The sequence below is a fragment of the Equus asinus genome, chromosome 5, assembly GCF_041296235.1.
Source record: "Equus asinus isolate D_3611 breed Donkey chromosome 5, EquAss-T2T_v2, whole genome shotgun sequence".
Taxonomy (NCBI): domain Eukaryota; kingdom Metazoa; phylum Chordata; class Mammalia; order Perissodactyla; family Equidae; genus Equus; species Equus asinus.
Window position 1 is genome coordinate 33,590,487 of NC_091794.1, and position 27,296 is coordinate 33,617,782.

Here is a 27,296-nt window from a genome sequence, read left to right on the forward strand (position 1 = left end):
TTGAATGAAAGAAGCCAGATACAAAAATAAATATGGTATGACTCTACTTACCTGAATTCAAAGAACAGACAGAAATAATTTACAGTGACAGGAGTCAGAAAGTAGCTGCCTCCGAGGGTGGCAGGTGGGAACTGGTTAGAAAGAGTCATGAGGAAAATTTGTAGGGTGATATATACAATTGTCAAATCTCCTCAGGAGTTTAGAGGCCTCACCAGAGATGCTCAGGATCTAAGCATTTTATTGCATGTAAATTATGTCTCATTTAAAAATGAGAAAAAAGAAGAAAGCATATTAATAAGTGATATTATAAATAAATATATTACAATATGCTAATATGTAATGGATAAAATATAAATAAAATAAATAAATAAATACAAGGAAAAACATTAACTTTATACCTCATTTAACATGACGAATGTCTTAGATAGGCAAGGGTTTAACTCTCAAACGCAAAAGAACAATCTAGGGGCCGGTCCAGTGGTGCAGTGGTTAAGTTCGCATGCTCCGCTTCAGTGGCCCGGGGTGCGCCCGTTCGGATCCCGGGTGTGGACATGGCATCGCTTGGCAAGCCATGCTGTGGTAGGCGCCCCACGTATAAAGTAGAGGAAGATGGGTATGGATGTTAGCTCAGGGCCAGTCTTCCTCAGCAAAAAGAGGAGGATTGGCCGTAGTTAGCTCAGGGCTAATCTTCCTCAAAAAAAGAAAAAACCAAAAAATCCAAAATTATGTTTTTTTCTTTTTTAAGGAAGGACATCATTAGAAAGGGATGCTCTATTTCTTTGCTGCCTTAAATAGCTCCTATTCATAACTTAAACTTTTTTTCATAATGAGATCTGTAGCTCTTTCAATCATCTCTTTCAATCAACCCTTTACAGAGAAAAGTTAAAGAACAATTTTAGAGGAGGAAGGGATATTTGAAATCATCTGGTTCAAGCATATAACCGGGTAGTTGAGAAATCAGATTCAGAAAGGGCAGGTGACTTTACTGGAAGAGGCAGGACTAGTAGTTAGTTTTCTAAGGTTTCAGGATGAGCAGTTTTCAGTGTACCACACTGTCCCACAGCCTTGGGAGATGCCTTAAAGCTAGCCCACATTTAGACATCCAACTTTATAGAGCACTATCACTGAGAACACTAAAAGCGTTAAGGTACAGATTACAGAGATTGTTTTTCTAAAGTGTCTTCATGTGGCTGACAAAAAGAATCCACAAAGATTGTGACTCATGAACACATTTTATCGCTGGGCTGGTCTTAATGAAGGATCATATAACCATAGTCCTGGTGCTCTCCTAAATCCCCTGACAGGTCAGGGACAGTCTGATGACCCCACAGCCCACAGCAACCTCTGCATTGGGACCTGAGAGGAAGAAAAGCAAATCCCCAACAGAGCACCCTGGATGCCTGCCACATCAGAGAGGTACACCTTCGCACAAACTGAGCCTGAGCTTGCTCTGGAGGCCGGAGGGAGCCAGAAACAAGGCTGGACGGGGACAAGAATGGTACTGCATTTCAGAACAGGCCGGGAGAGAAGTATGGCTCATGCCATTTCATATCATGGGCAAGTCACTTCGCTATACTTTCCTCATGTATAAAATGAGGATAATATCTCTTTGTGGGGTTGAGAAAACTCAATGACACAGTGGAAGTCCAAGTCCAGCCCTCTACAAATCCATGGATTCACTGTGGTAAGAGGTGACAGAATGTTTTCCCCTCGCCTTGAGATTAGCAATATGGCTTCCTTCCCCATGGTCAATATCTGGTCCTTTAGGTCTGAGGAAGATCTGGTGGATGCAGTTCAAACTCAGCCTCAAGTGACTCCAACTATCCCCTGAATTTACACATACCGGTTCCCAAACAGATAAGGGGTGCAACAAAGATCTGAACTACCACTCCCTGCCCCCACCAACAGCTGGAAAAAAGAAGAAGGCAACCTTGAGTTTCCGAGAATATGAAGGAATAAGAAAACACAGGGCTGGGAAAAACTACCTCTGTCTAGTGTTAAATCTTTATGTCCTTGGGTATTCTAGGAACTAGGACTGGAACAATACCAATTACCCTAAATTAAGTTGATTGGTTGGTGCATTTTTCTCATATCTTACATGTAAAGGAGACATTTATAATTTACTAGTTGTGGATACTAAAACTCAAGTTCAGAAAAGTACATATCCTCGATGGGCTGTATAACACTGAAGTGGTGAAAGTGGGTTTACACTCAGGCCTATCTGATTCAACCTGATGGCTTCTCCTCCTCTCTCTTGCTGTTTCCTCAAATAAATTACCCTTTTAGCAGATGTGTTCGCCCAGTCTTGGCAATGATTACCACATTTACTGCTCGTCTTAGAAGAGATGTGCAAAATGTTTGCTGGAATCTTGGGGGCTCTAACTATAGAGTAAACATCAGTTATCCTTGTCGACCTCATAAGGGAGTTCTGGGCCCTGAAATCTAACCTAGAGTAACAATCAACACTTGCAGATGGCTCTTAGATATTTAGATAAGACTCTATTAAAAGCACTAATAAATCCATCTCCCTGTTTATACACCAGACTGTCTGCCAGTTTCAGAGTTTAAAGCAGCCTTGTATAGGCCAAATGCCTTTCCCTACTGGTAGGTGCAGTCAGAGGCCTCTTTTTCCTAGAGAATTTTAGGTAAAGGAAGGAATCCTCTTTGGTGATTCTTATCAAGTTGTGAGAAGATAGACGTGTAGGAGATACGACTGCAAATTGTGATCCTATCCCCTGGTTTTAACTTCCAAAGTCTTATAAGCAATTGCATTTCAGATTTTCAAATAGGGAATGAAAACTCCTCATGTGAAATGAAACTGCTCCTAACCTGAGGCTGTCTATTTTCAAGGGGCAAAGTTCTTTCTAGAGTATTTTGAGAGAAAGAGGAGACAGTGAGGGGTGAGGGGCGGGATAAGCCCAGCTTTTCTACGTGACCCTGACCATGTCAAATGCTTAGTACCTACAGAGCCTTAGGAAAGAACATGGGTTTAGAGTTTCCAAATGTGGGTTTGAATCTCCCCCATTATTTAGAAGCAAATTTACGTCACTAGAGATAGCGCTTTTTAATAATACGAGTTTACATAGATTAATCTCTGGCCCGAAGCTGTTCCACACTTTCCCATACTAGACAGATAGAGAAACAAGGTTTCCAAGGTTCCTGACTTTCTTAAAGTCATAAGGCTAAAAGGACGCAGTGCTAGGATTCAGACCCAGATCTTATAAAACCAAGGGCAAGGCTCTCCTTATTTCATTACCATTCTGCCTCCCTTTCTTGACTCGAGCAATGACCCCTTTATATTTCCTAACTTATTCTTGTTAAGTTTTTCTTTTTCTCTCAAAGTAATGACAATACTTAGAAAGACCTCTTAGGTGGAAAAGATTCCAGAAAGCAGGGCTGCAGGCACAGAAAAAGCAAAAGACGGCTTTAATGCTTAATCACTGGCCATCAAACTTGAAATAGGGGCACTTTCAAGATTTATCACAAACCATGGACAAGGTCAGCAGCTCAGACTGAATTTTTCAGTTGGCTATGAGGGTGACTATTGTTCTCCTTTCCCCTGGCCAAAAAGCAACCCCATGTAGCTATGAACACAAAGAACAGATGTCTTAGGCTGGAAATTAGGCAGGGATCCCAGATAATTTCTCAGCTCTTCTCTACCTCTAGAACCCATCAGTCTAGGAACAGTCAGAAAACAGAATAATATTATGTTTTTATTGAAAAAATATTGTGAATATACACATAGTGTCTTGATTAAGGAGAGTGCAAATTCCTACTTCATTCATTAACCATAAAGAAGGCAAAATATGTCAGCTTCCTCATCTTTAAATGATAAGGATTTAGATAGGATCTTGAAAAGCCTGTGAAGCTCTGAGAGGTTAGGATTTTATGCCACGTAAACACAAAGTTAGGCAACCAAGCTGGCCAAAAAACCCACGAATCGAGTCCAAGGCCCTTTTATGGAAAGATATGGAAAAGATTAACTCCGTAACTGGAAATATTTTAATTTCTATTCATTTGGGCTCTACTGCAAGTAATACAAACCATTTATTGAGTATTAACAAGCAATAAGAAATATGCATCAATTAAATGTTTTATGAAAACCTAGGTAGTGCTTCTAATAGAATTAAGCAGCTCATGGAATCAAACTGGAAAATTCATCCATGCATTCATTCGTGCCCTGAGCCCCTATTGTGTGCAAGGTATAATTATAAGCCCTTCAGGGATAGATCATGGATGCCGCCCTTGTCAAGTTGCTCACACAGAAACAATAAGAAGAAACTCCATACAGGATTGGAAAGTTGACAAAGCTGAAAAGTCATGAAACACCCAATGCTTATTGTAGAAGGTGAGGGCAAATATGACCACCCTAAGACCAGCGTCAATTATTGCTATAGACATATGAACACACAGGAATGTTTTGTGCATGCCCTCCTCCAAGTCTGTAGACTAAAGAGAATAAGCTTTTATTTTATGCTTAAAGGGACAACATCAAAGAGTTTAAGGCTCAAGATGTGGGGAAGCCAAAGCTCAAACAAAGAGAAATCAAAACAGTAGTTTGGCAGTAGAAGCTTTTGATACATTTTTCTTTATTCTCCCTCTTCTTTAAAGAAAATTAAAATAAACATTTCCCAGAGTTTTGAAAAACCTAACATGACTCTACAGTTCTAGACAGAAGTAATATATGAAATTTATCTGAAATAAAAGGCAAAATTGCCTGAAAGCATTTGTTCTAAATCCTAGCAGACAGGTGTTCACACTATATGTAACAAAGCATTTGTTTCCTTATCAAAAATTCAAAGACATGTACAGGAAGAAGATGCAGATGAGACAATTGTAATGGTTTCCCTGAAACAAACTATTGTCCTTGCCTATGAAGACTGGGCAGAAGCCTTGTCCTTGATTCAAGAACTGCTACCTTATTATTATGGACACTCTTCTGTTAGGTAGGAATGAGCACAGTCACCTTGCCCACGCATAAGATACAGCCTTTCCTCACAGTAGTGAATGTCCTTTCTTTCTGCCACTAGTGATGGTTGCTGGAGTTATTTCTCACTTGCCTCATAGCTTATTCTCTAGTAGTGTCAGGACTCTGTGAATAATTATTTTATCTAACACTGAATTAAATGTGCTTCCTTTTGGGTTAAAGGATGCAACTAATTTGTATGTGTCTGTGATACAATGAGGACAGGCAGGAAGGAAAATATACTGAACCAGGTAGGAATTAGTTCTGCCAACGAACTCTTCCCAGGACTTTCAGTGAGACAATACTCCCTCTCAGGATGGAGTCGCCCCTTCGGTGAAACGAGAAGGCTGAAATGGATTCTGTTAAGCTCTATGAATTGTTATACATTCATCTCTGAACTACCGGGACACAATCCATCTGTAATTTGGGAGCTGCCCACATGTATTTTCACTGATCATTCAGCTCTTCTCACTTGGTGTCCCAGATGCTATGGCAAGATCTAGGATTGCATTATCTGGTCCATGGGAAATACGTAACCTATGAACATTCATCCATTTATGAAATAAACAGTTGTGGAACATCAGCTTTCTGTAAGGGCTTGTGCTAGGCACTGTTATAATGAACTAGACAAACAGGTTCTCTGCATTGCAAGAGCTCACCACCTGGTGGGAGAAACTGAGGAAATAAACAGATAAATTAAAATTTCAATGGCGCATTTTATGGTTGGATGGTGAAAAGTTCTTTAGGGTCAAAGATGAGAAAGCAGGTAACTTCCCCGGTGGGGAAGGCTGATGGCATGACATCTGAACTGCTGGGATAATCAGCCAGAGGAACTCCATGGAACCGGGCTCAAATATTTTATACTAGCATTCAAATTAGCACTGGACCTCAGGCCTATATAGGAAAGCAAACAAATAAAAAACCAAAAGAACCCAGACAAACTCAAAACAAACAAGCAAAAGAAATAACTGAAAAACGAAAACTGAAACCATGGACAAAAACTACGTTTGATGAAGGATGAAAATACAAGACGCAGCCTGAGAGAACATTTCTTTATGTTCCAGCCACTTGATACCACAACATGCATCAGCATGCTGACAAGAGAACAGGGTGTGTACAGAGACAGGTGAAAATTCAGACCCAAGGTAGGAAACATTTTTGTGGGACCGAATATACAGGTTATATAGACATTTGATGGACTGAACATTTTTTAATCTAAGTTTTTAAAAGGAGGGGTTTGTGGAGGATTTTGGTTTAATAATGAAATCTCAGTCTTGTTCTTCCTGAAGTGGGCAAAACTAATCTACGATAAAACAGCGATCCTTTTAATAGTAATGTGAACAGTACAATATAAACATATAAACATGGAATATACCCTGAAAAATATATGTCTAAACATATTTTTCTCTTCCGAATGAGGAGAATCACAATACATCAATAGTCTATACAAAAAGAATTAACAGTGCTTGCTGGGGGTATCCTCGAAAAGACAGGTCAAACATCCTCATAATTTCTTGGGCACCTAGGGATTAATTTACTTCTTTGTGGTTCTTGGTTGTAGGAAAGATGCTAAAGAAAATAAGTGAACTTGGGGCTGGCTGAGAGTGTAAAGTGGCTGGATTTGTAAGTGAAGACATTTTGCTTAGTGAAATCTTTCATCAGATAAACTGCCAAGGCTCCACCAGCCCTTCAAGAACAGACAAACGTGTTCAAACTAGTTTTGCCTGCAGACAGAAGGATGCTAATTGCTTTACCCAGATTCTCTTGAACCTTCTTGCATGCAGAAGCATAAAAATAGCCAAGCTGTATACACTGCCTCTAGGATCCAACTCTCCACCTGTGGAAAGGAATGCAAGTTTCAACTCTGTCTCACTGCCACAGGTTTGCTTTGCAGCCTAATTACCAACTAAGTTTGATGACAGTATAACTGGCTCCAGGGGCTTCTTGTTCTTTCCAAACAAAACAAAAACCAAATTCCTGAAGCAAGACTTGAAATGTGCTGCTGGGAATCCAGAATCAGTGATGCAATTCCAAACTGGGGCTTGTCTCCTCCTTATCTTCACATCATCAGCTTCCCTGGAGAGCCTGTCTCCATAAGTGTAGGCCAGCTTTGACAAATATTTACTGACAAATGACTATTATTTTAATAGTAATAATCATTTGCCATCATTTGCTGATTTACAGCCAACAACACTTTCATAGACGCTATCTCACTTGATGGCTACATGTCTGTGAGGAAAATACGCAGAGTAGGGCTCATTAATTTATTTAACTGGATGAAAGTTTACACTGCTGCCGAGTGGTAAAACTTAGAGCAGGAGATCCAGTGTTATTGATCTGTCACATGCTTTCCCCTCTAGTCCTTCTTTTATGAAGGAGGAAGACTCTGGACTGTTAGCCACTTGAGATAGTTTAGAGGCAAGAGAACCAGGACCCCCTCACCAGCCTACCTAGGAATCCATGGTATAACCTAAGCTATCTCTGCAGTGTATTACCTTCAGAAGAGCTGACTTTGACAACATGCAAACCTATTTAATGCTGAAATGGGCTGCCCTTGAAATGGTAGCTCCCTGCCACTGAAGATGCTTAAGCAGAACGTTGATAATCACTGACTTGGACAACTGTAGAGGGGACGCCTTTATTGAGTGAGGCTTTTCAAAATAATCTCTGTTTAGAAAATTGTGAAGAGTATTAGCTTTTAATTGCTGCCTAACAATCTTAGTGGCTTAAAACAACATACATTTATTATCTCATAGTTTCTGACAGTCCGTGCATAGTTTTGCTGGGTCCTCTGCTCTGAGTCTCATAGGTTGCAATCAAGATGGCTGAGATGCATTCTCATCTGGAGGCTTGACTAGGGAAGAATATGTTCCCAAACTCATTTAGGTTGTTGGCCAAATTCATTTTCTTTTAGTTCTTTGACTCAGGGCCCTGGCTTTTTGTTGGCTATTAGCAGGAGGCCACCCTTAGGTCCTAAAGGGTGCCCACAGTTCCTAGAGGCCACTCACAGTTTCTCACTTCATGGGTTTCTCCAACATGATCACTTACTTCCTCAAGCATACAAGAAGAGTCTCTCACTCCAGTCTGTTAAGATGGGCTTTGATATAATGTACTGTAATCATGGTAGTTATTGCAATACCTTTGCCATCTTCTATTGATCAGAAGCAAGTTACAGGCCCCACCTGTACTCAAGGAGAGGGAATTACACAAAGATGTTAATAACGGCTGTCACATTAGAGCCTGTCCCCCACAAGTGTCTATGTAGAATATATAAGATCTTTTGCAACTTTCTTTTCTAATCTCTCAGAATAAATACTACAACTTTCCATCTACTGGAGCCTCACTGAAATCTAGGAGACACATATTTAACATCATCCTTATGAGACCCTCCTTTATTGTTCTGAGGGGAGCAGGTGGTAATGCATATCCAGAGAGTGGAGTGCTTAGCTCATATGGCCAACAACAGTCATCCTTATGATACATAGTAAGTACATGTAGCTTGATACATTATCATAATGAAGGAGGTACTGCTTTATCATGGAGATCTAGATTGAGAGTCAAAAGACTTGGTTTCTCATCCAGTTTTCCCATGGACTTGTTGTGATCTTGGACAAGCCACATCCAAAATGTTATGATTCTAACATTATGTTGAGAAAAACCCCATAAATTCTGAGAGATCTCTCTGACCCAGGTCCCCACCCAATCCATACTGTGTACATCTAATACCAAGAAGAGAGGGACTGGGGGATCAGGCCCACAGGGTTCTCTGCTTGCTGTCCAGGCTCCCTCCTTAGAAAGTGTACCCTGGTCAGATAGTACAGCTAGAGACCAAAAATGTCACTTTAAATCCAGGCAAGTGGGACTGGGCTGAGGTATGGCTGCTCAAGCCTAAAATAATCAGGAATCTCCAGCAGCTGTTGAGACAACTACTACCAGGAACTCCCCTCTCCCCTGGCTGTCCGGCCTCAAATACTTGAGCTCTAATCCCTAATTTTGCTCTCCAGACAGATATCTAGATGATCCTATCCATAGTACCCCATGACACTCTCGGTCTTTGCACTATCGCTGCTTTCAAAGCTATAGGGACGTTGCCATGCTGTAGGAATGTGCTGCTCATCTCCCTCCTCTCCATCCCTTGCCAACTCAGATGATCTCAACCAAAGTCCATTAAAATATGGAGCTCTTGCCTGGCCCCATCTCCTAGTAGCCCCTTGTGCATTTTGGGGAGCGTAACAGAATGATGATAAAGAAATCTCAGCATCCTCGCACAGATTACTTTCATAATCCAGGCCACAGATCCTTGCTGCAAATCTTACTTAAATCTATTGCCCATCTATTACAAAATATAAAACACTGTAGGTTTGAGATTTCACAAAAATCTTGACACAACTCCAATATTTCCATGTCCCAAAGGATGGTTGATTTGTGATGCAACAGTCAGTTCAACAATCCAGGATAACCATGGAATTTGAATAGGTTCCCAGACTCTGCAATGATCTTGGCCCATAATGCTGAGCCTCTTACTATATATAACAAGACAGATCAACACGTCACTCAGAATTGTACAGGTACATATAGAGACCTCTGGGGTTTGCTGAGTGCACTGGAAGTTGCCCAGAAACAATCTCCTTCGCTGTTTCTCAAGTGTGTGTGTTTGTTGGCAGCAGGGCTATTTTTAAACAATATTTAGACTCTGGGGATGGTGCATATTCTATTTTTTCATCATATAAGTTTAAAAAAGCTTTCCTGAATTCTATATTTTTTACCATCAGTGTCAAAGCTTAGATATGCCTGAAAATGATAAAGAGCTTCTGTTTTTTCTGGTGTGTGTGGAAATTACAAAAAGTGTCCATTTCTTCCCTTTGCATACATCAGTCATTATATTTTTACAGAGCTTATTCATATCCCTGACATTTATACATGGCAATTTATACTTGGTGAAATTTCTTAACATGTCTTTTAATCTTCAAAATATTCTTCTGAGTCAGAGACGGCAAGAGTTAATTTTATTTTACAGAAGTGAAAACTGAGGCTTTACAGCATTTTCCAGGGTCAGATGGTAGGTACACAGCAAAGCTGGGGCGAGAATTAAGGTCATTCTTGTGCCAACCATGAACTTTTTCAACTCAGTGTTATTGCCTCAGATCATAAGAATTCAGGTGTCGACTCTGCCATTTTTAGCCATGTATTCGGATTATTCTCGTCACCTCTCTGAGCTACTGTTTCCTTATTAGGAACATATAGCTGGTAATATCTGAAGTTTGTACCTCACACAGTTGTTCCAAGGATAAAATGAGAAAAGGCATGGAATTGGGTCTTCTGCTAGAAAGTGTTAAACAGCTGTAGAAGAGCATTTTACTAGAGGTATAGGGCATGCATGTAGATTTGGGGAGGGGAAGTGGGTAACTCCCAATGGCCAGAAATGGTTGAGGTTGTATGAAGGTGGAACGAGGCTATAGGAACTGGCTGGATCCACAGCAAAGTAGTCTATGAAAAGCTCCTGGGAAGGAGCAGAGGAGTGTGTGACTCAGCGAGACAAGGACCATGAGTTTGGCATTCTGTAAGAGGTGGGAAGGAATGGTGATTAGAAGGTAGAGAGAGGAGGTGGAGAGAGTGAAGCTCTTTTCAGATCACACAAGAATGATGAGAACTAGAGAAGGGTTCTAACAACTGGCTTTCACAGAAGATTCTTGTGCCTAGGAAAGGGGTATCCCATTTGTTTTTAATTTAGCAAGCCAATATAGAATCCTCTATGTGCTGGCCACTAGGGGGGATATGGGGACCAACAAGATGTGGTCCTTGCCTTCAAAAGTTCATAGCCCAGTGGGAGAAAGAGACAGAGGAAAATATAGGTATTTTGAGAAAAATGGAATATTACAGGCACAAAGTTAGATCATAATACTATACACATAACATATACATATATACACAATATATATTATATGTAATACATACAATACAATATATGCCATCGTATTAATGATAATACAAGCTAACAGCCATGAAGTGTTATGAGGGGACCGGGCCCTGTTTTGAGCACTTTACATATATCATCTCATTTAATATCCACAACAACCCGAGAAGATGCTGGTGTCCCTTAAGATTCCTGATACACAGACGAGGACACTGAGGCCCAGGGAGGTCTATAAACCTGCCCAGGCCCTGCGACTGGGAAGGAGGGAGCTGAGACTCTAATTCCAGCCCCATCTGTCTGGCTCTGTGCTGAGAACTTTGGTCCCCTCTCCCCAGAACTTTCTTTTCTCTCCCAGCTTATTTCTCCCCCAGCACTTATTACCTTCTAATATTCTATCCAACTTACCAATGATTTTGTTTATTGCCTGCCCATTTGAATGGAAGCTCCACAAGGGCAGGAATTTTGTCTGTTTCTCACTGTCTTGCTTACTGCTGTATCCTCAACAACCAGAACAGTACCTGAGACACAGTATGTGCTCAATAAAATTTGTTGATCAGATAAATGAATAAATGTTAAGAAATCACCTTATCCTATTGTGGGTCTCCTGCCTAGGGAAACATGTGGCCAGATGGAAACACCTGGAAGAGAAATGAGATGCACCATGAAAAGGTAGACAGAGAGGAAAATAGAAGAATGGAAAAAGTAATGTAGACACAGAAAGACTGAAACGCAGGTGGTTGGGAAGCAGATGGGAGGAAGAGAGGTTGTTTGCAGGTCGGTGAGGAGAAGGAGTATGAGAGAGATTTACAGTCCACATTCCAGCAGGCACTCAGCTCGGAACACACTCGGAGCTCTGAATTCACTCACGTATTGCTCTTTCACATAGTTGAAGAAAGGAATCTTTCCCCCGCCCTACCATTTGGCTCTTGCCCTCAACCCCTCCTACTGCTGAAGTGCAGGACTCCCAATATTTTCTTCCTCTCCACTCCTCTGCACGTTGTGGGAATGTCAGTCAGCTCAACTTCCACTTCCTTTCGTGCTGTCAATGACCCGACAGCCTGAAATGCAGTCATTAAGTCTTTCACCAAGTAGGAAATTGAGTAAGATGTCTTATCTCTTACCGGGGTTTCTGATTCAGCTGTGCAGAACCACCATATGATGGAAGTAGTCATGTTTCCCTCTTAAGTTACTGCTATTTTGTTTGTACTATTTATATCAGCAAGGAAATAAATGTATGGGGTGATGTGCTGCGGGGTGGGAAATTATCTCCCCACAAGCATGCATGTGGGCAGTAGTATGTTTATGTCACTATTATTCTAGCTTTGTTTCAAAAGAATGCCAGATTGGAGCGACAAGCTCTAGCTCTACTATTCCTTTATGTGATATGGAGTGATGTGGACCAGTCACATACAAATCTTGTTTCCTCATTTGAAAATAAAGATGGTATGAGAGGGGAGGTAGTGGTTAGATTGTTTTGAAGTTTCTGCCATTAATATTAAAATTTTATTAATATTAAAATTTCTCAAATCTCCTACATAATCAATCTCTTTTCAATAGCCCTAGTCAATGGAAATGCTTGCATCAGCAGTCTACATATGGTTTCTGCCATTTATTCATTCACCTATTCAGTAAGTATTCTTTGAACAGCTACAGTGTGTGAGGAACTAAACCTGCCCCAAATCTGACTAGGGAAGGGGCAGAAGGAGATAAGATAAGACTCTACCATCATCATGGGACTTCATATCTAGTAGTAGAGCCAAGGTATATTCAACTAAATAGCAAATAACACAAGACCAACGTGATTGAGGATATCACAGGGGAGAGCTACAGAGACGACAGTGGGAGTTCAGAGGAGAGGACTGTCACTTTCAGCCAGGGTGATTAGGGCACTATCTTTTCAGAGGAAGAGGTAATTGAGTTGGGCCTCACAGGATAGTATACGCACATGCTGGTGGTGGTAACGGTGGTGGTGGTGGTGATAATGGTAGTGGCAGTCGTGGTGATGGCTATGGTGGTGGTCGTGGTGGTGATGGTGATGGTGGTGAAGGAATTCCAGGCAGAGACAGCAATACAAGCAAAGACATGGTGATGAGAAAACCTATGCTAATGTGAGGGAACAATGAGGAAGTCAGGGGAAATGGAGTTAGAAGTCAGATTACAGAGGACCTGGAACACCAGTCTAAGATATCTAGAGATTATGTGATGGATATTATTTGATACTGCACATTAAGCCACATTCCTGTTTGTAGGAAGTCTTCTGCCTTTTAAAATGTAGAATGTCTATCCTAAGACACACTGACCATACAAGATTAATAGGGCAGAACTTTCCAGATGAGACCTTCACCTAATTACTGGTAAAAGTTAACGGGGCAAGAATGTACACTGAGGATGGCAGGATGTCTCCAATAAGTAAATCTGCAGAAACCAGAGAGTATTTTGTTAGCCCTCTTACCCAAACCAAACATAAATTGGATGTGTTCACAAATGGCAAAAAAAAAACACCTCAGTGTATAAGAAAGCATGAGCTGCTGCTCTCTCTCAAGAGGTAACCTGTCCACTGGAGTCTGGAAGTGTTTGCAAGTGTACTCTTCTCTCCAGCCAGTCCTCTGGCAGCTGCTTCTGAACCAAAATAAGTGAGAGGCTATAGAGTACACGCTGTACTCCACGTAGAGCGGCACATAAAGACCTAGGGGAGGAGAGGGTGAGGGGAGAGGCTGAGGGGGTGGAGAGAGGAAAGAAATGCTCACCGGGTATCCTAGGTAACCAGAAAACATCTTGTACATTCTGCCTGGGAGTTCAGTGGCACATGGAGGAAAAATGTGCCCTACTTCTGTCAACATCAACAGCATGGGAACAGGACATCTCTGTACCTCAGTCAAGGTGGGAGCAGAGATTTCCAAGGCCTTTAAATCTTAAGCATCTGGCAAGAAAAGAAACGCACAGGGTTGGAGTGTGTGTGTGTGTGTAGTGGAGGGTTGTACTGGAGTATGGTGGTGAAGAAAGCTCTCACAGTGCAGAAGTTTAGAGGGAGGTCTTGTGAAGGCCCCAGAGCATTGGGGTTCACTAGTTCTGAAGGCAGCATCCAATCAAATCAAGGGTTGGGTAGATATCCTGCAAGGGAAGCGCTCAACCCACACTCTCCAAAGACAGAACATGAAGACATCTTGCTATCATCCTCAGTTTGGCAGACCACAGGGTTCTGGGGAGACAGAGTAATGGCCTTTGTATGTCCACAAATTAGCATATCAGTGTCCTAAGAATTATGGCTAATTTATAGCTAATACTTAAGAAGGGCACTTATAATGTGCCAGGAACTGTACTGAGATATATGTATATGCATGTACACATATATATGTATTTACATATGTATGAATATATATGTAAATGGTATACATGTGTGAATATATATATATATTTGTATATACACACTTACACACATTCTCATTTAATCCCCATACCAAGCCTGTTACAGGAACTCTTACTACCTTCATTTTAGATTTGAAAACTAAAACACAAAGGAGGTAAGAATCTTTGCCAAGATCGACTAACTAGTTTATGGTGGAACTGGGATTTTGAACATAGACAGCCTCAATGTCCATGCTGGAAAAAAAACAGGTGCATCTGCCAAACATAACGAGAAAGTGTACTTTCACACACATGTGAGCTCCAGTGTAAGTATGCACACACACATACACACACATATGAACACTCAGAGAAAGTCAGATACCACTGCACCTCTACAGAAATGAACTTCAGACTATAAAGGCAACATAGATGGTCATCACTCTACGACTTTATCACAAAGTTATAAAAAAATCATTGATGATATTAATAATCAGTACTAACTTTGGCATATGGTCTTATACTTCATAAACAACTTTCAAAATCAGACATTAACATAGAATGTGGTGAGGTAGAAAACCATAAACAGAAGAGGCAAATGTTTTCTGCTTATTATGCAGCTGCTTCTGGTCACTTAAGATGAGTTTCTGTCAATCCATAATAGCAACACGATTCTCAGATGTCCCCTCGTCCTCATTCCCAGCACCACTATCCCACTCTATTTCAGCCTTCTAAGCTCAGTATGTCATCATCACCTTGGCCTTTGATGGCTAAATTTATGAAGGGGACTGTGAGGTTTCATTTTGGAACTCAGATGAAGCCAGAGAAATGTGCCAAAGACGACGCTGGACATATGGTACTTAAAAATGATTCTGACAGAATTCAGAATAAGCATGCCCACTGATTCCACATCTGTGGTAATGCAGCTGACGTGCTGTTCAGCACAAAGTAACCACTCCCTCGTGCATGCCGGGTTCACGATCTTGCATGTGGTTCAAGGAGAGACAGAGCTCTTTGAGGACTGCACCATTTCCAGCAGCTCACAGAGCAACTCAAAGAGATACCATGCAAACTCAAACAGTAATTCCCAGAACTTTGGAAGGGGCTGTCATTCTAGATCAGGGCTGTCCAACAGAACTCTCTGTGATGATAAAATAGTTCTTCTGTGCTGTCCAATATGGTAGCCACTAGTTATATGCGATTGTTGAGCTTTTAAAATGTGGCTAGTGCCACCGAGAAGTTGAATTCTTAATTTGAAAAGTTAAAATTTTATTTAACTTTAAATAAGCCACATGTGGCTAGTGGCTACCACACTGGACAGTGCAATTCTGGGTCCCTAGATCAGCATATTCATTTTATTCCTACCATAAGTCATCCCTTTTACACCTCACACCACCCAAATGAGTGAATGTACGCTTTTCAGAGAATGACACTGGACTGCAGAGGATAAATTACTTGCTCAAAATCACACAGTCATTCCACAGTAGAGCCAGGATTACAATATAAACCTCTTGATTACTCTGGTTCTTCTTCCAGTTAAATACATATTTCTGAGGTGAGATTATGATACAAATAAATAGATGGTTGTGAGTCATATCACGACTGCTAATCTCCTATTTTCTCCTTAAAATTAATGACTTTGGTAGTAGAGTATACTTAAGATCTGTTTTTAAGAATTAGCAACCGCAACAACAACAACAAAAGAAGTCAGCCTCAGAGACTAGGTAGATACACACAGGGCAGAATATAAAAGTTTATGACTAACAAATAGCAGAATTGGCAAGTTGAAGACATAATTTGAAAATCTTATATTAAAAATTATTATTAAAAGCATAATCTTTTAGGACTAATAAAAATATGCTAAAAAAAAACCCATGAGAATCTTTGCTCACCAACTACTATAATCCCACATCTTACCTCTGTTATTCGCTGACTTTATTTCACTTCATTTGTTCTTCGTCTTTCTATACTAAAGCAGTTACAGATTGTCATAAAATCCAAAAGTATTTTGGAGTCATGGGAATGCAAAAAAGCCTCATCAAAACAAAACATTTTAATTTGTTTTACTTGTTCTTTTTTTATTAACATTTACAACATAGACATTTTGTTTGTTTTTTTCCTCCCCCCGTGCAAATCTGTACCTAATAAAAAATGTTTCCAAACTGGGATGCCAAGTTTCCATTCAAATACTATTTTATTTTATATCCCTGGGTGAACCCTCTTTAAAGCAAAGATTTACACTGAAGCTTGGATGGATTTACTGTTGCAACAGCGAGATAAGTCATCCTGTGGCCATCTGAGGAGCCCTCCAGGCCTGATGGCACTGGGAGGGGGTTCTTCAAGGGAAAAGGGCCAGCTTCAGCAAGGTCAGCGATGCTACCTTTCTGGCTACTAGGCAAAGTTGCTTATTATCCTGAAGACATTTATGCTCACCCATCTCTTCTAGAAATTTCACACCTCTTTGCCACATTATCTCAATTATTATCCTGGCTTGCTCCTCTTTGGCTCACAGATTAGCTGGAATTCTAAACAGGAATTCTAAAGAAGAAAGTAATTGAATCAGAAAATGTCCAAGTGAGACCTTTACAGAAGCAGATAAGCCGTCTAACCTGGACTCAAGCCTTGGTGCAGGACTGTTCCCTTCCTAAAAAAACTACTCTAGTGTAAGGTTTACAGTTTTCTGTATATCTATATATAAAAAAACAATTATGAAGGGGGATTTACTTTGGAGGGATTTCACATTGACATAAGAAAGAATTTCCTGTACATATGGTCCCCAATTTTAGACACAATGCATTCCTGGAAATTGTATCGTAAAGCAGATCACCAGAAGGGAAAGCTGTGATTGTGCCGGCTTCTTTCATTCAACAAACATCTACTGAATGCCCACTATGTCCCAGGCACAATGACAAGCTCTGTCCCATTTACATGGCCTAAAAATGATCCAAGCAGCAGAATGGGTAAGGCAGTAAGAGCAGAAATAAGTGTTTATGAGGCAGTGTCAAATGAGCAGAGCAGTGGAGTGGTGAAGAGTGGGGACCTCGAGGACATCCTTTGGACCACTGAGTTTGGAATTTAATCATATACTACCCCACACCCTGACACAGATGTTTTATTTCTGCCTTACTTTCCAAGCAGACTATCAGCATCCTGTGAACAGAGGCCATGTCAGACTTAGGTGACCTAAGTTCCAATGGGATTTCAGTGCTCCCATCAATCTGCTGCTTCCTCTATCACTCTTGACCCATTCCTCCCACAGTTTGTCCCAGAGCTTCCTGATGTCTCAAGCCTCCAAATTTAGGCTCACTTCCCCTAGCCTAAGCAGATGCCCTCAGCTTTCGGTAGCAGAGAAGATAGTGTTCACATGCCACACTCCCCAATATTTTTCCACTCCACCCCAAAGAGTCCTCGTTGTCATTTCATGACATGTCCTTCCTGTCTCAGAGGAGGAAGTGTACCCAATTATTTCCAAGACAATGTTGTCAGTTAGTAGGGACTCCTTCGATGCCAAGATTCAATGCTTCTAAAAGCTAGGGCAGTTCTGCATTAAGTTCTGAGTCTGGAGGAGCAGAAAATAGCCATTCCTTCAAATGCCAGGAAGACATGGGGCACCAGGGATCTCTTAGGGAGCAACTGCTCTCCTTCCCATGAAAGAAACAGCCCATATAGAAAGGAATCAACAGATCATTTAATTTATTCCCAAGGTAAAAATTGCATTAATACTCTAAAAGTTGTTTAAGGGTGTTTCCTGCAATCTTAATGTGTAAGAACAGAGGAATAAGTAAATCACGGTGTAATCATGTAGTATAAATGTTATACAAGTATTAAGAACTAGGTTCTTAGAGACCATTTTTGGAAGTATATAGGAAAATGTGCCTGGATTTGGAATAAGAACACACACACATACTATAATCAACTTACACACAAATATGTAAATAGATGTCAAATATATAAGCATAAATATACAAATTTTATATAATATATAAACATATGATCATATACATGATTGCAATTGTGTTAAAAAATAAAGATTAGCAGCTTAGCTATTACAAAATGTTTATAGTGATTAAATAGCAGATTAAGGGATTACAGGTTATTTGAAATTTCCTTTTCTTTTCTTTTCTCTCTCTCTTTTTTTTTTTTGGTGAATAAGATTGGCCCTGAGCTAACATCTATTGCCAATCTTCCTCTTTTTGTTTGAGGAAGACTGTCTCTGAGCTAATATTGGTGCCAATCTTCCTCTATTTTGTATGTGGGATGCCGCTTGATGAGCGGTGCGCAGGTGTGCACCTGGAATCCAAACATGCGAACCCTGGGCTGCTGAAGGGGAGAATATGAATCTAAGCACTATGCCACTGGGCCTGCCCTAAATTTCCTTATCTTTTTAAGAATGTGTTCCCGTAAAAATGATGAACACCACAATGAAAAAGATTTAAACCAATAATTCTCAATATTGGCATCATTTAAAGAGCTTTAAAAATACTGATGCCTGGGACCCACGTTCAGATATTCTAAGTGGTGTAGGGTACTGCTTGGGTAGCAGAAGCAATTCTCATGTTTAGTGTAAGTGAGAACCACAGTTTTAAAATTGTTTCTTTTCAATCATATACTTTATTTTAAATATACACATTCAAAACAGAATGACTTGTATTACGATTAAAAGTCACATTCATTAGGATTGTTGCAACTAAATCTGAAAAAAAAAAAAGAAAATTAGAGACTACAGGGGCCAGCTCCGTGGCCGAGTGGTTAAGTTCCTGCACTCCGCTGCAGGGGCCCAGGGTTCGGATCCTGGGCATGGACGTGGCACCGCTCGTCAGGCCACGTTGAGGTTGCGTCCCACATCCCACAACTAGAAGGACATCCAACTAAGATATACAACTGTGTATGGGGGCGGGGTGGTTTGGGGAGATAAAGCAGAAAAAAAAAATAGATTGGCAACAGTTGTTAGCCCAGGTGCCAATCTTTGGTGGGGGGGGGGGGGAAGAAAAGAAGATTGGCAACAGTTGTTAGCCCAGCTGCCAATCTTTAAAAAAAAAAAAAAAATTTGAATCTACAGAGAAAGATAGAGGAGAGAACTATACCAGAAATCTACAAAAGATGGTTACTGTAACATAACATTAAATTTAGGCTTGAGCTTCCTGGCAGTCAGGACAAAGAAGGAAACAAGATGAACTAAAAATAATTCCTGTTAAAGAAGCCTAGAACTAAATTCTAAGAGGAAATCATCTTGTACATTTAAAAAGTGCCATTGACATATTGGAAAATGTCTTTAACAATAGTTTCACAAAAAATACAGAGACATCTTTTCTTAGAGAAGTTTCTTACACTGCCTTCTCATAAAAGCCAAAGGTAAAAATAAAAGCAAAATCTAAGTGTTGGATTTTACCTTTGTGAAAACATGTGAACTGAAATAAATGATCTGGGTTTACTATAGGTGATACTGTATTTATTTATAATAAAATACAAGAACATTGAAAACTAAAATGTGTATCCTTTTCATTGAACTTCTAGATATCTGTAACACAGAAGTTGATTTCTCAGTTTAGCACTTTCTGATACATAAATTGACCAGATTTAGGAAATTTAATTTGGGGATATGTCGGGGGGTGGGGAGTGTAGAGGGGAGAAGAAAACGCAAACAGAGAATGTAGTAATTCATATCAGCAAATAGGAAAGTAGAGATTTGGGGAAGAATATTTGATGTGAACTTTTGAGAACTGCTTTCCACACCCTTTACCCTAATTAGCCACACATTTTCACACAGACATAAACAAAGATATGCACACACTTTTGTTTTATAGAGATAACTTCCAAAGTATATTTATAAACATTTGGTGTGAAATAACTTGAAATTTTCAACTTGAATCTCCTCTGATCCTTACTCAACTGTACACAGCCCCGTGTGCACACAGACACGTGCACACACACACACACAGGTTTACAGGACTGCAAAACACAGTGGGGAGTAGACTAAAGAAGTTTTAAGGGGGAATTTTTGACCTTTAATACAGAAGCTATGATTTATTGCTAACAGTACTTAACATGATGACTTTAGAAAATATGCTTACCACACTTCCTTGGGAGAATCTGCTAAAAACAAAACTGACCCGATTACACAACAGTGAAAATAATTCCAGCGTCTTGTGGACAACGCATGTGTAGCTGAAGTCACAGACACAATGTAACCTTTTGAAACTTCCAGTCTGCTTCAAGTTAGGACACAAAGCTTCCTTTTCAGATAAGATGGCCAAAGATAAATATTTATTTTTACAATTTAATCTCTTTAGGCTTTTAAATTGGTGGCTGGCAGAGTTCGTTGCTTAAAATTCAGGTTTGGTCCACCTAAGCCAGTGCTCACAAACCTTTCTGGTGACCACCAGAGGTGAGTACACCATTTAGGACCCTCCTTGAACCAGCCCTAAAGGATCTTTCTACCATTATTTTCTACTCTTACCTTCCGCATTCCCGTCCCACGGGCCAATGACCATCACCCACGTGTTGATCTTTTCTACGTCTGGTCCTTGGCTCAGGCTCTTCAATCTTTTAAGACCTGGCAATGAATCCCTTTTTCACCCAATTTTATGCCTCTATTATAACACCCTTCAAATTAAACTTTTTTTTTTTTTTTTGCAAACTACTTTTTTCCTTCCTTTTACAAATTCCCAGAGGGCAGAGCCTTGTGGGGTGAGTCTTTGGAACCCCTATAGCGAGGCATTAACATAGGTAGTCATCACATAGTTCTAAAAATGCATTTGGATTTTTAAGACCAGGCCAATCAAATAGTCATACAGGAAAAACAAGGATGGTAAAAACTTCATGAATTATATACATATGCAAATAACATATGTGTTGCAACTCTTTAGAGGTAAGGGAAAACAAATCTTTAAATTATCATCAACTCAATTCTCATGACAATTATCAGACGATTATCTTCATGACAACTCACCTTCTCATTTTCCTACGACCCAAGCTGGAATGAAAACAGATGCTGACCATAGAATGCTGGAAGGAAGTTGGCATGAATTATGTGTTTACAAGGAGTAAGGTACCTCACACGTATAATCCAACAGTAACACTGTAAGGGAAAGACTTACCCCACTTTTTTATTTGAAGAAACTAAGTCTCAGAAAGGTTGAAAATTTGCCCAGGGCCACATTGCTAAAAAATAGTATAAACTTTGGGCTGTAGTACTAAAAAATCTGTACGCTTTCCACCCCACCAAGCCTCTCACACATGCATAGTGAAGAATTTAGCTGAAGATTAAAAAGACAGTGATTCTCATACCAGCTTATATTTTTGCAGGGCGTTAGAATAACACCTGTCCAACTGACATGGAACTGCAAAACCCTGGCAATTGCTTAGACGCTTAAGGGAAGAAATAGCTCAAGACAGAAAATAGCAATAGAAACGAGTATAGCACTCAGAAGAGCTTGAAAATTATTAAAATGAGGATGCATACTTCTATCAGCTATTAAATAGTTGTTAGATTACGCACATTGCGTTAATATTCACAAAAAAGCATCAGAAGATGTACCAGAAAAAGAATACTGATTAGAAGTCACGAAACTTGGATTTCAGTACAGAAAACCATAGACTGGCTGTAGTATCTCGAGCAAGTCACTTCCTTCATTGGGTTGTTGTCTTTGCCTGTTTGCTCAATAAAGGGGCTGATTATATGATTTTCAATGTGCCCTTTACTTTTAACATTCTATAACCTAGAGGTTACTAACCGATAGATCCACAAGATCACACTCACAATGAAGAGAGAGTGTTCATGCCTGCACTCTGCACATTATTTGAGGTGCATCAAATTATGATCCACACCACTTTCCTAAAAGTATTTAAAGCTCGTTGAAGATACTAAGCCAAGAATCAGGAGGAAGAAGAGAAATGTAAACTCTTTAGATGGGTGTCTGAAGGCGATTCCCTCGCTGCTTTCCTTTGAAGTCAGCCCAGACATCTCACTGCTGTGTAGCATCTGTTTCCTCACTTTGGGTTAGGATTTGGAATTTCAGTTTTGAGACAAACACAGGTTCTGGTTTTCCATTTTTGTTCTATATACACAGCGACGTTACAACGATTTCAAATTCAAGCAGAACTCCGCTCCATTCCACAGCCCACAAGAATTCTAACAGGGCTGGGTTTTGTTTTGGGGTGGGGAGTGTCAGTCGCAGTGAAAATACTTCTAAGATGGAAGAAGGTGCGATATGCTGCTGAAAAGGGATGAATCGCCAGGAGCAGCAAGGATGTGAAAACCTGGCATCCTAACTGAAACAGCTGCAGAAGAGGCATCCAGTTTGTTATATTCATGTGTGTATCTCCATACTACAGAGTTAAGTGCTTTAGCAGCCCTTTCAAAATCTGAAAATGGGTTTTCCATTCATTCAGAGCTATACATTGGCTCAAACAAGCTCTTGTTCAGAAAGGTCATCTGGCAGGTCCCTGCCCATTATACGCTGGAGTCTACATCAAACTTCAATAAAGGTCTGTGAAAACAGGCTTAGTGCTGCTGGGAGGGTCCGGAGAATGCACCCACGTCTACTCCAGCCCCACCACCCTGGTAGCCAGCACCCATGACACAGGCTGTTCTTACAAATAACTACAAATAATGAAGAGATGACAGGAAATGGACCCATCTGCCCCAAAAACTTTATGTTGGCTTCTAGGTTAGTTCATTTCAAACTTATTTGCACAGTCTTTTCTTTTCAAGGAGCCAAATTTTCCCTTCTCTATTTACGAATGCCTGTTTCCATGCAGCAATCACAGAGGCAAAAGGAGCAGCAAGATGCTGCCTGCTTCTCACTGCTTAGTCTTGAGGGACAAAGGGAAAAGATCAGAAGTAGCTTTTCCACTATTGATGAAGGAGTTGTTACGAATGTCTTATAAGTAATTCAGATTATTGCAATATTTTTAGTACCCCTACTGGGGATTACATATAAGATGTTTACATTATTTAGGAACACAAGATTAGTTATTTCATATAAGTTGGTCTTGGCTTCCCAAGCACATACAGGTTCTGTTCACTCCCCAGCAACCAAATAAAAAACATTAATTTGGGGGCTGGCCTGATTGCCTAGTGGTTATCTTTGTGTGCTCCACTTCTGCGGCCCGAGGTTTGCCGGTTTAGATCCTGGGTGTGGGCCTACAACACCAGTCAAGCCATGCTCTGGTGGCATCCCATATACAAAACAGAGGAAGATTGGCATGGATGTTAGCTCAGTAACAATCTTCCTTAAAAAAAGAAAAAATTGTTTGGCTCTGAATCCAAATGGCATAGGATTTCAGAAAAGGGGGAGGATGCATAAGAGAGAAGAGCACAGGAAAGGTTTCATTAATATTGATTTTAACATATACGGAGGGAGGTATAAGCTCTGACTGATTTAGGAGGTAGAATTGGGAGAGCAAGTCAGAGAAACTTCCCAGCGGATGAGAAGGAGACCTTTGAGTTCTGGCTTAGATAAAGAGAGTAAAAGCGATGAGTATGAGGTACAAAAGTACCTATGGAGCATCTTATAGTTTATCAATTATAGTTTCTGATTTCATATCAATTATCTCATTTGAAGATAAGGTCAAAAGTGGGCAGAAACTTTAGTCAACCAAAAAGAAAAAAACCTCAAAAAAACTAAAAAATCCTATGGGTGAGATATATCTTCTTTTTTTTCTTATGAAACTTACTTTTGGATCTCTCTGAACAGAATGAAAATAACATAAGTGAGCTGTTGATGTGAAGGCCTTTAGTAATGAAATATGCTTCCCCGTGGCCTGTAGGAGCCTGCCTGCAGCCTACCGTTGGCTTGAGGCAGAGAAAGCAGCTAGCCTACCCTGAACAGTTGCCAAGGGAACAGCCAGCATTTTATGACATTATGGTCAGATTAGGGGGAAATAGACTGACCCTGTAACAATGCCAGGAGAGGACCAGCTGCTTGGAAAATCACAATGATTATCCAAAGTCTTCTTTCAAAACACGCGCACAACAACGGAAAAGCCAAACCAACACATACAACCATGAAAACAATTGCTTTTTTCAACAAATCCGTTGTGGAGCCCTGGCCTAAACATAAAAGTCAATTACTGCTTCTTCTTCTTTTTTTTTTAAAGCAGTTAGAATCCCCTGTTATTTTGTCTCATTCAGAGATATAATCTTAAGCCCAGACTTGCATTATTTTAACCAACATCAGCTAGAAAGGAAATGAGTCTATGTCGCAGTGCTTTAATAGCAAACCTATACCTGGCTCTGTAGTCTTGAACATCTTGGCTCTCCTCACAAAATAATCTTGGGAATAGATGCAAAGTCTAATTATGCCTATATCACATCTGTGTGTTTACCAAAATGCCAGAAAAGTTAACCAGGTGGCCTAGGAGCTGGCTTGAATGCAAGGGATAGGGCTGGGTTTGGAACTAAATCCAAGCGGTATGACAAAGCTTTGTTATCCATATGGTAGACATCAGAATGATGTGTTGGGGCACTAAATTCTAGTCCATTGAACAAGTACTTATTTAATGTCTGGATCTTGGTAGATGTTTAATATATGTTGGCTAAGGATAATAATAACTAGTGTGTATTAAGCTCTTACTATATGCAAGGCACTGAGTTGGCTGCTTGGCATGCGTTTTCTCATTTAATCATCACAATTACCCAAAGGGAGGAGGATATACTATCACTGTCCCCCTTTTGCAGATATGAGCACTGAGTCTTGGAGAGGGATAAGGTAACTTGCCCAATGCTCCACAGCTCACAGGCAGGGAAGCCTGTCTCCTTAGGGCCTGCCTCTAACCATTCTACTATACTGCCTCTCAATGCTGAGAGACTGAAGCAATGCAAGGTCCAACTTCCCACAGTGGGTGACAGATGGATTAACAGACATTCTGCCCTGTCTGGAACATTCATAAGACATTTGGTTCACATCAAAAGCTCCTTCATATTTGGTCCTGTCTAAAATGTCCATCAGACATTTGGTCCCCACCAAAAGGTCCTTGATATCTGGTCATACTTGGTCCTGTCCAAACGTCCATGGAGACATTGGGTCCATGCCAAAAGGTCCTTGATATTTGGTCCTGTTGAAAACCATTTGGCATTGACTATGCTCATGGACGTTTTGGATGGGACCAAATGTCAAGGACCTTCTGGCATGAACTAAATGTCTTATGGACATTTTGGACAGGACCTAATGTCCTGCAAGGAACAGATGAATCACACATTGTTTCTATCTTCTAAGCACTTACAAAATGGTCTGCATTTAAGTGCATATGTGTGTATGTGTGCATGAGAGCAAAAGAGGGGTGGAGAATACACACATGTCCAAACAACTCTCATCCAAGCCAGAATTAATCTGATGCTCAAGAGTGGAAAGAAGAAGTTGGGGAACAACAAAGAGGAATTCTAATCCCACTTGACCTGGAGGAAGCCATTTAATTTACCTGAGAGGAATACATGGGATCCAGGTGAGGGGGCAGTTGAGTGAAATTTCAATGACTAAAAGTCAATAGAAAAGCTTAATCCTCTAATCCAGAGCCATTTCCATGAGAGTGGACTATAATACTGCAAGGGTATAAGAAAGAATGGGGGAGGAGAGATTTTAAATTTACTGCTGGAGTACTAATGATCTTCACCTCTACTTCTGAACTGAGGCAGTGCCACATAAACGATACTGGAGAAGTGAGGTTGCAAACTTGCTCCCAAACTGACTCCTTATTCTGGCTTGTCTTCTCAGTGACTATCTCAGTGTATATTTTTGGGCAAGCTTCTCATTCTACTCAGTGAGAGAGCTACACCAGATGTGCTCCCAACTAAAGGCCTGTTAACAACTCCTAAGGTGACATTGGGATGCACTGCCTATGACAGACACTAAATGAATGCTTCGTTAACCAAATTCCCTTGGGGAACTAGTTCCTTTAAAATAAGGTAGATTTTGCTCAAGGGGATCCTGAACTCTGCAACAGCATTAACCTTGTGGAGCCTGGCAGTTCCAAAGGGCAGAGTGTAGCCTTTGTGTGGTGTCTAGTCTTTTCTGGCTGGGAGCTTAAGAATACAACTAGAAGAGGGCCTAGAACTCTGGCCTGACACATAGTAGTCGTCAAATGATACATCAAATGAATGAACAAATGAGTACCGATTAAGAATTCACATTATGTAGGCACTGCTTGGAATTAAATTCTATGGCTACCTATCTAGTCTTTTAACTTAATATTAACCTACTTTCCTCTTTAGATATCAAGTAAACAATCATAATAATGGTACTGATTTAATAGATTACTGATATGATTAAATAAGATCAGGGATGCAAAATACTCAGCACAAAAACCAGCACAGAAGAAAGCATGCATTAAGTGACATTACAGAAGAATTCAGAGGGACATGCATGAGTGAATAAATGGGTGTTAACGATACTACAATTAAATAGCCAAGGTATTTGTTAATCTCACTGGAGACTAATAAATTCACGCATATGAGATTATCTGCAGCGTCTAATTTCTATTATTCAGACCATTTTCAATCCAATTCATGAATTCTGTAAATATCTGTGTGGGAAAATTCTGTGAACTCTAAATGGTACATCTATTGCCAGGACTAGCTCTAGAAATTGGGGGCAACAACAGAAAATTTCACACTGATGAAGCTATGTTTTGTTCATAAACACCCATCAATTCCCCTATTTATCTGGGTTCATTCTCCTCTCCTTCCCCTGCCCTCACTGACTGATACACTATTAAAGAGAGAACATAAAGGACACTAGGAGAAGTGTAGATTTTTCTCTTGAGTCAAACCTGTAACATGAGATGTCTGGAGTAAAGTTTATTAGATACAATACAAAAAAGTAGTAAAATATAATTAGCTCCTAGGGGTGGAGGGAATTCTAAAACATTATCCATGAATAAGGGAAAAAATGTCACTCTGGGGTTAGCCTTTAAATTCTTTAATAATTACAACTACAAAGAACACACTAATCTACTCCATCAGTGAACATTTAGGAAACTATTTACTTGGTTTTTAAAATATAATCTTAAAAAATCCTCAATATGCACAAGAGAAGGGGAAAAATAAACACAGATGCGAAAGAAACAAACTGAATT

At 40.2% G+C, this 27,296-nt stretch overlaps 1 protein-coding gene and 1 long non-coding RNA gene across 22 annotated transcripts in view; one reads left to right on the top strand and one right to left on the bottom strand.

The window, feature by feature from the left end:
• Positions 1 to 27,175, top strand: part of LOC123286024 (uncharacterized) — a 38,032-nt gene extending 10,857 nt beyond the window's left edge. Inside the window, exon 3 of the long non-coding RNA XR_011503241.1 lies at positions 1,305 to 27,175. This is a non-coding gene — a long non-coding RNA (uncharacterized lncRNA). The remainder of the gene's footprint in view (positions 1 to 1,304) is intronic.
• Positions 1 to 27,296, bottom strand: part of LPP (LIM domain containing preferred translocation partner in lipoma) — a 655,109-nt gene that overhangs the window by 45,667 nt on the left and 582,146 nt on the right. The gene's annotated exons all lie outside the window — the stretch shown is intronic.